Source organism: Apostichopus japonicus, chromosome 7 (genome assembly GCF_037975245.1).
Source record: "Apostichopus japonicus isolate 1M-3 chromosome 7, ASM3797524v1, whole genome shotgun sequence".
NCBI lineage: Eukaryota > Metazoa > Echinodermata > Holothuroidea > Aspidochirotida > Stichopodidae > Apostichopus > Apostichopus japonicus.
Window position 1 is genome coordinate 10,690,925 of NC_092567.1, and position 14,765 is coordinate 10,705,689.

General features: G+C 37.8%; 3 protein-coding genes across 8 annotated transcripts in view; 2 read left to right on the top strand and 1 right to left on the bottom strand.

The window, feature by feature from the left end:
- Positions 1-14,765, bottom strand: part of LOC139970087 (uncharacterized) — an 853,056-nt gene that overhangs the window by 775,305 nt on the left and 62,986 nt on the right. The window lies entirely within an intron of this gene.
- Positions 1-14,765, top strand: part of LOC139970036 (NLR family CARD domain-containing protein 4-like) — a 554,750-nt gene that overhangs the window by 103,204 nt on the left and 436,781 nt on the right. The window lies entirely within an intron of this gene.
- LOC139970033 (uncharacterized) overlaps positions 1-14,765 on the top strand; it is a 233,898-nt gene that overhangs the window by 96,531 nt on the left and 122,602 nt on the right. The gene's annotated exons all lie outside the window — the stretch shown is intronic.

Consider the following 14,765-nt stretch of genomic DNA (forward strand, 5'->3'; position numbering starts at 1 on the left):
AAAAGTGTCAGGGTATTTGAATTATCAATTGCTTAAAGTATTATTTATCCATAATAGTGTTTATTAGTGACATTGAAACCAATAAACTCTCAGCTGGTATATTATTCTGAATGCAAGGGCGGCGGAACCGGGGGGGGGGGGCACAGGGATAACGTGCTCCCCCACTTTTCCTCTGGTTAAAAAAGTGCCCTTTTTCTACATGAAAATTTCTAAATAAAAAAAGAGTTTACAAAGCGAAACCCACGTCGAATGAAATATTTCGGGAAGTTTTAAATGTTTACTACCATAGGCGTAGGAGCCCAATTTGATTTTTGGGGCTGTAACGACTTGCCCGAAAAATATTACCAAAATTTTTCGCGCGCTCCGCGCACGTTCAACATGTTAATTTGCATATCAAATATGCATGCGTCGGTTATTACATCGCATGCCAATACATACAATCATTTGCCGTGTTATTACCCTTCCATATTGGTTAGAATTATTGGGAAAGTCGTTACAATAATAATGATCTTAATAATATCAGTTTAACCATTGAAAAACACATAGCAAATTATTTTTCTTTCAGTAGGTGCCCGAAAAATTCTCAGCATATTGCCCGAATTTTCACAAAATTTTTTGGTTGGGCCCCCCCCCCCCCCCGCCTCCTACACCTATGTTTAGTACCACAAGGCTTCTAACATTCTGGTGAGTACCATTATGCATATTCAATTTGCCAACAAAATCCTAATGCATTTCCAAAAATGCCTTGCTATATTACAGTGTGACTTTGTAATAAGCAGAAGCCATTTATAGCCTACTAATAATGTGTATAGTTTTAATATCCCTTAACCTACCCCATCCTTTCGTATTTTGACATATTTCATTTGCTTTCGTGCATGTATCGATCGCGTGTGCAGGGACTTTACTTTATAATGATTTCACCTCATTTTGTCTCGAAAGAAAACTTGTTCCTTGTTTCCCAATTTGCACATTAGATATTGCAGTGCTAGTATGCATTGTTTCCTTGAGGGGGGGGGGGGGCGTTGATGGAGTGAAGTGTATACGCAAATAAGATGATACAATAAGAGTTGTAAAGGGTACTAAATATCAGGCTGCATCAGTCCAATCGAATTTCTGCAAAGTGCCCTTCGACGTTGGTGCCCCCCAGATTAAAAATGCTTCCGCCGCCCTTGTCTGAATGGTAATGCTTGCTATGATCTTGGTCATTTGTGTATATGAAGGGAGGAAAAGCTATTTAAATTACTGACATTTCAAGGACTCCGATCTAATACTCTTTTTTTGGGGGGGGGGGGCTGGGTAAGGGGGGTAATATTATATTCGTGTAAAATGGGAATAAATTAAAAACATATTAAACTCTGTAGTATACTGTGTAGCTCTATACTAACCCGTTTCGTTGTTCTGTTGTACGGATAACATGATAACCGACACATATGTAATCACTTATATGAATATAAGATATATTCGTATTATTTCCCTCGTGTTTGTAACAGAACAGATATAAATACATTCGACGGTTTAAAAGATGTCAGGATTCGAAGGGGAGGGTTGTGAGGGGGTTGGGGGGGGGGGTGGAGTGGAGTGTCCAACTCGGTTACTGATAATCTCTTTTAATATTTATAATTTGTCATCGGCTAATTGCTTATTGTATCTTGATAATTATCTTCAATTGTTAAAGATATTATATTGCAACACCCGGACCCTGCTGCTTCATTAATCCCTAACCATTAGTGTCTAGGATGTGGTGGAGAGTTAAGGGCGCCAAATAATACAGAAGCAATTCACGTTAACTTTTGTATCACGTTTATTACAAACGTAGAAACAAAATTATAAAAATTTGGAAGTGAACAGAAATACATATCTTTGAAATATATTTTTGTAATAAAATTGTGTAAGTTAATCATGAACATTGGTATGGTAATTAACAACTAAGCATATCATTTCAACATTTAGTAGAACACTAGTAGCGTGTATGAGTTTGAAACAACGGAATTGACATGACCGACGCTGCTTAACGTTTCCAACATACCACTAGAAATCCTCGTGAAACATTGGTATTATTCTTCTGAACCAAAACTTAGCTGTACAGTAGTAAAAATCAATGACATTAACAAATATCTTAATCAAATAATGTCTTCACCTAAATGAATGTACGGAACATATCCCGCTTTTACGTCACCATATCTATGTACATTAAATACGAAACCGTAGAATGTTGTAAATCATGTGCACCGTTCTTGTTTATGTTAATTTAATTTCGCGGCAAATGTTCATCATATCACATACAGTTGTCGTGAAAACAGTCCGTTTAGCCGACCCTGTAGCTTACTGTAGCTGCCCTTGCATATTTGTCTTTGTATCAGGCTCCCTGGATTTCCCTGGTTATGGTTATTCTCTTCATTTCTCTGGTGTAAGGAGAATTTGGTCTTCCATTAACTAAAGCTGCCTATTACGTCATATGCACTAATAGTGGTTTTAAAATATTTGCAGTATTTATTTCGTATTTTGAATAACGGCTAAATAAAAAAAATAATATCTCGAAGGAGCCTGGGCCCGACTGGGAGGAGGGGGGGGGGGTTGTTCAAAGAACCTAGTAATGTGGTTGATTTTTTTTTAAATTTACCACCCGACAAATTAACTTATACTGCATCTTCAGTATTATATTAGAGTGCTGACGATAATATAATGCAACATCTGAGCCTTGTATTCTCACATGGTCCGTATTGTTATTAGTACTCTTTCCATCAGGACCATTCAAAATATCTGTATAGTATAAGAAACACTCTGATGTAGTTGAGTCCATTTACGTCCTCATTCCGAGCCGAGTCCGAGACCACTTGGTTCGAGTATGGTATTCTCGAGTCCAAAAAGAGTTCTCTAGTGTATATGAGCAACCCAAACCAAGTCTAGCTAATATATAGAGACACAGCAATGACGAGCTCACACGGTTTCTGTCAATACTAGTATAATAGACACGCAGGGCGAATCGGTTACACAAACCCAATCTAAATATTCCTTAATTTACAGACCGTCGCTTCCTGGTCTAAATGTTCCTTGCCTAACGTTGAACAGAGAGAGTCCACTTTGGGAGACCTGATTATGTGCGCATGTACAAACTTCCAATTAAACAAACACACACACACAGGGTAAATTAAGAAAGCAAACAATCTGTGCAGGGTTTATTATATTTCATGATTTTTTTTCAATCTAACAGATCTAGACTAGTCTATTCAATTCTCCCCTTGTGTCTCTTATTTTATGTGTTCATCATACAACTGAATTTCCCAAACTTACATGGATATCTCTACACGATCAACAATATCTAAGACGAAGAGAGAGGGGGTGTGGGGGTATCTAATATGATGCTTTGTGGGCTAACCAATATTTTGCTTTATTTTTGCCATTACATCGATCAAACCACGATGTTCTGGGGTCTATATTTGAATACTGCCCTCTTTTCCCTTCTCATGGAAGTTCATCATTATGACGTCACTCAGTGTTGATGACGTCGCTCAGTGTTTAATGACGTCGCTCAGTGTTTGATTACGTCACTAAGTGTTTAATGACGGGCTTAAAACTGACTGTCTTCCCTATATTGCTGATGTTTAAACTCATGTTATTAAGTTCGTGCATCTTACATTGACGAGTCTGTCTCATTTATTAACTTTAGGGTGTTTAATGTAGATGTGCGTTTACCTGCCAGGAATAGTTTACAGTGATATTTGTGAAGATATATCATTCACATTTATATATTTTTTGCTTCGACATATTACATTTTCCTGAAATTCAATTTCAAAATTCTCATGAATATAATATTTCTCTTCCATTCAGGCCTGTGACCGTGAGGGCAATCTACTTAGAGAAGAGGTAAGAGAGACATAGATTCATGTTCCTGTTAATTAGTACGGTAATTTTAATAACAAACAAAGAGGTATTAATTAATGTGAAACAAAGAAATAAGACAAAAGAGTATTATACTTTGTTCCTCGTCAGGGGGAAAGATTTATAATTGTCTTCTATCGAAGAATGGAATAGATAGGTCAGTTACAAGTTTATATCTGGTAATGATGATAGCACTGTTCTCAATGTCAAGTTTAGATGCGGTCTTAATCATCTTCCTTCCGCACACACTGTCAATGAAATACTCAACAAAGAAACAAATATACCTTTAAATACTACAAGGTTAGTCCGATGTTATGGTGTGTTAAAAGTCTCACACCAAATTGGAATTTAACTTTTACAAATTTCAGCTGTCCAGGAAAGGCTGACTGTAAAAGGAAAGGGAAGGTTTTCATTTTCTTTATACACAGAAAAGGCTAACTCTAGAAGTCTATACTCAAATCTCACATATATCTCTGCTCCGGTATTTTTTGATGATATAAAATCATTAGAATCATTCTCTGGCGTCATGGAGGGGTTGGGGATGAATAAAGAGGAGCTAAGCTTCTCACATAAATTCGGTAAACGATACAATAAAGTTTGCATGTCAGCATCATCACATACCCGTCAAACAGGAACATTAATTAATGAAATTGAAGAGATGCACGTGTCCTCTCTGTTGATGAGTGAGTCTAGGAGCAAGATGATTTACTGTGTTGTAAGGGTATCCGTTGAGTTATATCATCGTCATTATTCATTGTGATACGAGAGGGTTCCATTGTGACATAAAAAGAGTAGAAACCATTCACTGTGGAATGTAAGCATACCAAGCTGTTGTTATACCAAATATAAGGAACCTAGAAACAATATAAAAAGTAAATGTTTTAGTATCTGAGGGATCACGTGCATCGGGTAAGTTACAATGAGGGTCCTTTTAGACTAAATTGACATGATAGCAACGGCGTATGTATTTAATGAAGATGAACCTACGAGGATGTGAGGTGACTCCTCAACATTTACAACAAAATGTCAAAAGTATAAACACAATAATTGGGCGATCTGACGTGTCAGTACAGAGCGGCGAGAAACACATGTGATTTAGAAAAGATTATTGTCTAAAAATGGATTGATTTCCAGCACAATCTTATACTGTTAGTATTTAACCATGTAATCTTAAATGTAATTCTTAAAATGTAAGATTTAAGATGTAATCGGCCACTTTTTTTTTTAAATATTAACCAGCAAATATAATACTAGAAAAATTAAGATATAAAGCATCATTCTATTATTTAACTAAACATTAATTAATCCTAAACATGATGCCTACACACATTTACAAATATATGTAACACCAAATCAGAAGGTTATTTTGTCTTTCTGTTCATTTAAATTTGTGTCATTATATGTAATGACACCTGACTAATCCAGCTAACAAAAAATATTATAATGGACGTTAAAGTATCGAATTATGTCTTCTTTTTCCAGAATTATCTGAAGAGCTGTTTTCAAGGCATGTTCTATTTAAATTACTGAGGCCCTTTTAATGTTTAGTTAGCATACACGTTCAGCTAGGGTTGTTTGAACATAGTGGTGAAAACGAATACTGGGTTTGTATAGTCTCCATGCATAAGACGGAGTTGACGTGATGAAGTATTTCTGTAGAAAGGCAGAAAAATAACAGCTTGTAGTTCCATTGTTTCAACGCCGAGGGAGGGAGGATTCGTCCGACTAAATGATCTAACATATATTACCAAAGTTGGAAGAAGATGTTTATTCCCCCCCCCCCACTCCCCACATGGACGTCTATTAAATTAACCTCATTAAACCGTCAAAAATGTTACATTATTTTCATATAGGCTACATCGGCCTTTTCACGTTTTTAATTAAGAACCGCTGTACTGATACTGTACAGAGTAACTATCAATATAGTAAGAAATAAAAGTAGGTAATTCGTGTTTCATGAGAAATTCATTCAGTTCTTTCAGAATAGAGACATCCTCATGTAAATACGCACATCTATCCTGTGTTAACAACAATGTCAAGTACAATGTACAATAGGAAACAGGTGCGGACATCGAGTTGCAACAAAACCATTTGCAGAATGGCTTGAGCCCAACCAGAGGCGGCGATTTGTTTCAAATAGTGGGGAGGGGGGTACATTAGCTTGGGTGCAAGCACGTAGCAACTTTCATCCCCAAAACTGTTCGCGCTTCGTGATATTTTGTATATATATAGATATATATATATATATAGATATATATATATATATATATATATATATATATATATATATATATATATATAATGAGTTGGAAAATCAAGAACAGTGAAAAAACTTCCAGCCTCCACCGGGATTCCAACCCGGGCCGCGAATTTTTTTTTCCCAAACAGGTTTGCAATTACGGAGTTTTCCGCCAATCAGATTGCTCGTGACGTCAGCATCAATAATGGGCATCGCTTCGAAGTTCGAAGACATGCACTGAGTAACACAGTGACACCTAATTAAGTCTAGTTACGGGGTTTCCCATCAAACGCCCTAACTTTACTTGTAATGCTTAAATCACATGCTGACCTTACTTATGATACATAAGCTACATTCTATTGGGTTCGTGTTTACGTTATTCAAGATTTGTGAGCCGTTCTACTGCAATCGGAATTCGTTTCGTGGAATGGGTAGGCCTACATTAAAATCAACTTCACGAGTCTTGAATGAATATACGCAAACAGTTTAGTGTATAGTCAAGGCTTCATAATTGACGCACCCCCGTAATTGACGCACCTTCAATTATTACTTGCAACGATACAGCAGGCCACCTAAACTTTTTGCAGTCAAGCAGAATTACATTTTTCATGAGTTTGAATCCATTTCAGCTATTTGCTGACCAAATTGTGGAATTTTTTAAGCTTTTAACACCCTCCCCCCAGTTTTGCACGTGTTTTGGGCATTTGGAAATCTTACATCTTAAAAATAACCAACATTACCTCAATATGATAAGACTACTCTCTGGGACCTGACCTGTCTGTGCTTAGAGGCTCAGAGCATAGCAAACAGCATCTAAAGTCAATGGATATATACTAAGGCCTGGACTACAGTTAGCTAATCGACGAATGTGTCAAATTAGGGGTATGAAAGAACTTGACACGGCAGACATTTTGTGGTCAAATTCTGCTCAATTGTACTGTGCATAAGCACAGAACCTTAAATATTTTGAGATCATAGCATTTCTGAGGAACTACACATATGAAAAACACATACAGTTGGGTGATTGGATTTTTCCTTGATATACATCTTTGATCAAATCCTTAAGTGCGTCAATTCTGAGCCCACCATGCTACAGTATGATATTTTTCCGTCACTGCACTGTGTACACAATTACAATACATATAGGCCACCAGCGCATGTGTGATGTACCCTGTACGAACATTTCACTGTGCGTTGTTATCGACTAATGCCTTCACAGAAAAATTCGATCAAAGTAGATGATCATACCATACTAGTGTGCTCAATAAGTCTAAACCAATTCCAAACACATCTACAACCAAAAGCTTCGGGTAATTTTGAACGGGTATATCTTCGTTGCAACGAATAGATGCAGACACTTTGGTTACCTGGAAGTGAAGGTTTCTGTCGTGATGACGTAACTTTTCCGACCAATCATGAGCGCCTATTTACACGCAATTGCAAACCTGTTTGGGAAAAAAAAAATTCGCACCCGGGCCTCCCGTTCTGTACTCGGACACCCTAACCACTATGCTATACGACGCTGATTGTTTGTCCAGAGGTTCGAAACCGGTAAGGAAGGTCGTAATTCCACTGAAGGCGTTTGTCACCTGTATCGAACAATACTAGTTATGTTTTTGGTGACATATTTTGACTGACTCTAGAGAGTATATATATATATATATATACATTTCGGTGAAAGTCTGTGACTTTGATATTTAGTTAGGGTGATATTTAGTTACAAATTGTGACACGGTTAGACAGGCGCGTAGGGAGGAATTTTCCATGGAGGGGCGAAGCTTGTAGGCAAACTATCTAAGCGTAGCGCCACCATAAGTTGACGCGAAGCGTAAAAGAAAATTTTGGCCGAAAATGCCTTCCAGATTGCTGGAAATGGCACTTCCCAGGCCATGTTAGTTGCATCTAGGAATTTCCAATTTTGAATATACTAGCGATATCCTGAAAAAATACAAAATACAAATACAAATACGGTCGCCCCCCCCCCCCTTGACTACGCGCCTGCGGTTAGAAATCTTGTAGGAAACAGGACAAATGGAAACCCAGTGAACCCATATCGATGTGGATAATACATATGATTGCATGGACTTACACTCATACACAAGAGATGTACAGACATTATGATAATAATCATGAGTGACAACTTGCTATACGGTCACATGTCAAGAAACGACCACGAAGTGTCATATACCTCATGCAGCATGTGTTGGATGAAGTTTTAGCAACCGTCAAATATGCTTTGGATAAATAATCTTACACATTATTTTCTATTTATAGCCACACACAAAAAACTATGCCACCAAATATTGGGGGGTATTAGATACTATATTCCTCACCTAAACTATTGGGTCCCCCCCCCCCCATGATCGCCGCCCATGAGCCCAACCCAACCATTGTGCAAGGTAGAGGGGCTTGTGAGTCGAACCACAGAAGAATAGTCCTCCTCTGGGAAACAGCCCAGTCACAGGGAACTATTTTCTTTTATCTTATTGTAATGGTACATGACGGCAGGGTGGGTTTGCCAGGTCGGGAGAAACCTCCCAATATATTTACTAAGTAGTTTCCATTATTCACTAAAAGCTTCCAAAATGTGTGTGTTGCTTGTCTTCCTCTCCATTATCAATTTACCAAACTTCTATTGTCGGTTTTAATAAAAAAGAATATTATAATTAACCTGTAGGAGCCGTGCCTTGCACAGCTCTATCAAGAGTTTTCATGCTGAACATGCATTGATAACTGAACAACAAACTTATCTGTACGCGCGGTTTGTTAGTTTCTTTACATATGGCGTTCCATAAGATTGCCCAATTATGCAGACACAAGTTAGTCTCCCTGTGTCGCCCAACAATTAATTGCTCCCATTGACTTACACACTTAACTCGTCACTTTCCAAGGCCGATAGAGCATAGATAGAAGTTTTCAACTGACGTGTCCTACCCACCATAGTATAGCTGATGGCTTGGGCTATCACAGCACTTTCAACTTTTGCCACCATGACCATTTAGATTTTGAGCTAGAAGAGCTCAACGTTTAGCATGGTGCTCCCCGAACTAATCTTCCCGCTCTCGCTGCGGAATCTCCTTGTTTTACACAAGATTTTCTAAAATACATTAAAGTACCTTTCATCCTCCAGTAATTTATTCTGTCCTCTTTAACATCCAAGCATCAAAAAGAACGAAGACTCAACAAATGCAAGAAAAAAAATCAATTGAGTAGGACACCTTAGGGTTATTTTCCACGATCAATCTTTTCTATGTAACTTCTCTCAGGAGAGACACAGAAATGTGTCTTCGAAGATATCCTGTCTTCAACGAGAGAACCTGGGAGTCTCCACTCTGTTCATATATGTGCTGTACCTCTCGTTGCTACGACACCTTCTCCAGCCCCAGATCTTACAAAACCTATTCATATTTGACTGTTAACAGGCAACATTTCTTTTTGTAAAACAGATTATCGGTAATTTACTTGGATAGTTAACTGGTTATTGAAATCCGAAGTGTTCTTGATCCTATCTATATGTTTTCTGTGGTCGCCCATGGTTACAATTAATGTTTGGTTTCTTCTACTGTCACCTAGGCCTCTCGTGATGATGAGGAGAGACAACCGACCTCCTATGTAACCACTAGTCATTACAACCAACCAGCAGCAAACAGGCCTACACCAGATGTGAGTAATGAGATCTGTAGTATGAACAGAGATCAAATGTGATCACCAAAGATCAAAAGAGATCAAATATAATTAAATAGAGTATTAAAGGAGTAAATAAGATCGTGAGCTCTGTCCTAAAATATTGAGTTGGTTTTGACCAGTTGTTTTCATTACGTAATTTTATAGTATGTTAAAGGCATTGAAGACTCGCCCAAACCACGTGCCGCGCTCTGAAAAAAAAGTTAACTTTCCGTTGCTTGCAAATGACGTTTTCTTCTTGTCGCTACAAAATGCAGACAGTAATGAAACATGATACCTTGTTATCTCTTATCTAGACCTGAGATTTCTACGCTGCTATGTACACTGTGTTGTGGGTATTGACCGTAGCTATATGTATTGACTGTACACTAGTGTCTAGTGTCTAATTACCGACAGAAGCAAGCTGTGTGTGTATTTTCTGGGATCGATGGTGGTGTCTAACACTTCTGTTACACCTCATGCGAAACTAAATCAGATTACCAGCATGAGACGTTTCTTTGTGCGCGAGTCTTCACACCCTTTAAACTGTCTCAGACTGCCCAGTTTTATTAGCATCTGATATAGTTGAGACGTCTTAAATCCGTCTCTGTAGTGAATTTAATTTTCTCACTAGTAACAACAAAGATCAATATGGGATCAATAATTCCCATCAATACATGAATTATTTCTAAATATTTAATGGCACTTAATAATGTGTCACATCAAGAAATTAAAGTCATTCTCGTTTCTACCGCTGTTACTGTAAATAGAGGGCGTCTGACGAGACTTACCAAGAGCTATGTTTATACACTAAAGCAATGAATTCATCTTGAAATGAATTGCTATTTGATTCTCTGGCGGAAACTTTTACATGTAATATGTATCCGTTCTCTTCTGTAAAGGCGGTGGTAAATTACTTACCCACTAATCGATACACATAAAATACTCATTACGTAGGCCTACTGACATATAACAGTGGAAGGGTATTCATTACGTATTGAGATATTACAGGGGTAGGGTACTCATTACGTTTTGATATATTACAGGGGTAGGGTACTCATTACGTTCTGATATATTACAGGGGTCGGTTACTCAGTACGTATTGAGATATAACAAAGGATTGTACTCATTACGTTCTAGAGGTAGTACAGGGGTAGGGTACTCAATACGTTTTGAGATATAACAGGGGTTGGGTACTCAGTAGGTATTGAGATATATAAGAGGATTGTACTCATTATGTTTTGTGATATAACAGGGGGAGGGTACTCATTACGTATTGAGATATATAAGAGCAAGGGTACTCATTACGTATTGAGATATAACAAAAGATTGTTCTCATTACGTTCTTGAGGTAGTACAGGGGTAGGGTACTCATTACGTTTGAGATATTACAAAGGTAGGGTACTCAGTAGGTATTGAGATATATCAGAGGATTGTACTCATTACGTTTTGAGATATTACAGGTGTAGGGTACTCATTACGTTTGATACATTACAGGGGTCGGTTACTCAGTACGTATTGAGATGTAACAAAGGATTGTACTCATTACGTTCTAGAGGTAGTACAGGGGTATGGTACTCAATACGTTTTGAGATATAACAGGGGTAGGGTACTCAGTAGGTATTGAGATATAACAGAGGATTGTACTCATTATGTTTTGTGATATAACAGGGGGAGGGTACTCATTACGTCTTGAGATATATAAGAGCAAGGGTACTCATTACGTATTGAGATATAACAAAAGATTGTTCTCATTACGTTCTTGAGGTAGTACAGGGGTAGGGTACTCATTACGTTTGAGATATTACAAAGGTAGGGTACTCAGGAGGTATTGAGATATATCAGAGGATTGTACTCATTACGTTTTGAGATATTACAGGGGTAGGGTACTCATTACGTTTTGATATATTACAGGGGTCGGTTACTCAGTACGTACTGAAATGTAAGAAAGGATTGTACTCTTTACGTTCTAGAGGTAGTACAGGGGTAGGGTACTCAATACGTTTTGAGATATAACAGGTGTAGGGTACTCAGTAGGTATTGAGATACAACAGAGGATTGTACTCATTATGTTTTGTGATATAACAGGGGGAGGGTACTCATTACGTATTGAGATATATAAGAGCAAGGGTACTCATTACGTATTGAGATATAACAAAAGATTGTTCTCATTACGTTCTTGAGGTAGTACAGGGGTAGGGTACTCATTACGTTTGAGATATTACAAAGGTAGGGTACTCAGTAGGTATTGAGATATATAAGAGGATTGTACTCATTATGTTTTGTGATATAACAGGGGGAGGGTACTCCTTAATAGGTATTGAGATATAACAAAAGATTGTTCTCATTACGTTCTAGAGGAAGTACAGGGGTAGGGTACTCAATACGTTTTGAGATATAACAGGGGTAGGGTACTCAGTAGGTATTGAGATATAACAGAGGATTGTACTCATTATGTTTTGTGATATAACAGGGGGAGGGTACTCATTACGTATTGAGATATATAAGAGCAAGGGTACTCATTACGTATTGTGATATAACAAAAGATTGTACTCATTAGGTTCCTGAGGTAGTACAGGGGTAGTGTACTCATTACGTTTGAGATATTACAGGTGTAGGGTACTCATTACGTATTGAGATATAACAGAGGTAGGGTACTTCATTTTTATTTGAGATATGACAGGGGCAGGGTACTAATTACGTTTTGAGATATTACAGGGGCAGGGTACTCATTACGTATTGAGATATAACAGAGGTAGTGTACTCATTGTGTTTTGAGATATAACAGGGGCAGGGTACTCATTACGTAATGAGATATAACAGAGGTAAGGTACTCATTACGTAGTGAGATATAATATAGGAAGGGTACTCATTACGTATTGAGATATAACAGAGGTAGGGTACTCATTATGTTTTGAGATATTACAGGGGCAGGGTACTCGTTACGTATTGAGATATAACAGAGGTAGGGTACTAATTACGTTTTGTGATATAACAGAGGTAGGGTACTCATTACGTATTGAGATATAACAGAGTTAGGGTACTCATTACGTTTTGTGATATTACAGAGGTAGGGTACTCATTACGTTTTGAGATATATAAGAGCAAGGGTACTCATTACGTTTGAGATATGACAGGGGTAGGGTACTCAGTAGGTATTGAGATAAATAAGAGCAAGGGTACCCTTTATGTATTGAGATATAACAAAAGATTGTACTCATTACGTTCTTGAGGTAGTACATGGGTAGGATACTCATTACGTTTGAGATATTATAGGGGTAGGGTACTCAGTAGGTATTGAGATATATCAGAGGATTGTATTCATTACGTTTTGAGATATTACAGGGGTAGGGTACTCATTACGTATTGAGATATAACAGAGGTAGGGTACTTCATTTTTTTTGAGATATGACAGGGGCAGGGTTCTCATTACGTTTGGAGATGTTACAGGGGCAGGGTACTCATTACGTATTGAGATATTACAGATGTAGAGTACTCGTTACGTTTTGTGATAGAACAGAGGTAGGGTACTCATTATGTTTTGAGATATGACAGAGGCAGGGTACTCATTACGTATTGAGATGTTACAGGACAGGGCACTCATTACGTTTTGTGATATAACAGAGGTAGGGTGCTTATTACGTTTGAGATATGATAGGGGTAGGGCACTCATTACGTTTTGTGATATAACAGAGGTAGGGTGCTTATTACGTATTAAGATATGACTCTTTTATTTCTATATTTTGCAGGATGCAGCACAAGAGCGGACAGGGTCTAGGAAGAAATGCACAGTCTCGTGAGGTTAGTAAGGAATATCACAGCTGAAAAAGATTCACTGTAATAATCAAAGTTTTTTTTTTGGGGGGGGGGATGAGATTTGCTGTAACAAACACTTACGAATAAGTAATTGTAAATCTATTTCGATACCAACCGATGTCAAATGTATTTCTCAACTCAAACCAAAACGTAACAAAATGAATTTTGGTCAGGAGGGATCCAATTTGGCTAGTTTGTTTTACATAATCTGACAGCAGATAAATCATATCAGTCTGTGTAGTAAATGATCCAAAATATTGTGTGTAGCAGGGATCTCTGTCAGTCTATGTAGCAGGGATCTCTGTCAGTCTATGTAGCAGGTGATGCATGTTATTATGTGTAGCAGTGGTCTCTGTCAATCTGTGAAGCAGCTGATGCCTGTTTTTTTCTGTTTAGCAGGGATCTATGTCAGTATGTGTAGCAGGTGATGCCTGTTATTTTGTGTAGCAGGCAGTATGTGTAGCAGGTGACATATGTTGTTTTTTTCATCCGTTCATTAACTGCAACAGTTCGTCGAGATGAAATCACTTTTAAAACTGTAACATTTTGTTATCTTTCTATTGTTACGTATTTGAACTAGAGTTATCGCCACGAGGACCAGCAGATGTCTAATTCTTCTACAGAGAGAGAGAGAGGTGGAGAGCGAGACAGCCTGGTGGAGAGAAAGAAGGTGGAGAGAGAGAGAGAGCCTGGCGGGTGGAGAGAGAATCGGGGTGGAGAGAAAGAGAGCAGATAGTCTGACATTCTTCTCAGTAACGTCTCTTGAGATGCCATAGCAGACTGTTTTATTTAGTTAATCGTCTTTTCCGTTCTGAATATTGATCATAGATTTTGCGAGTAGATATTAATTATCAACGTTTCTCGTCTTTTAGCTTCAAATAAAATTAAAATAATCTTGAGAGGACTTAGCCTTTCTAATTCTGCTGAAATCATTATTTTCTATAGACATGTGACATACGGAACGGATTCACTGCTGTTTGATAACATAGAGAATACTAAGACCATGGGATGATAGGCAAAATTATGCTTAGATTTTGAATTCTGTGCATATTTTGTGGGCAGGAGCTGAATTTTGGCAAGCAAGTACTTTCGAAGGTGCTGAATTCGAAAAAAAATGTGTTGTTTTTTTGTAAACTTGCTCAATCACAAGTTTATTGATTATTTAAAG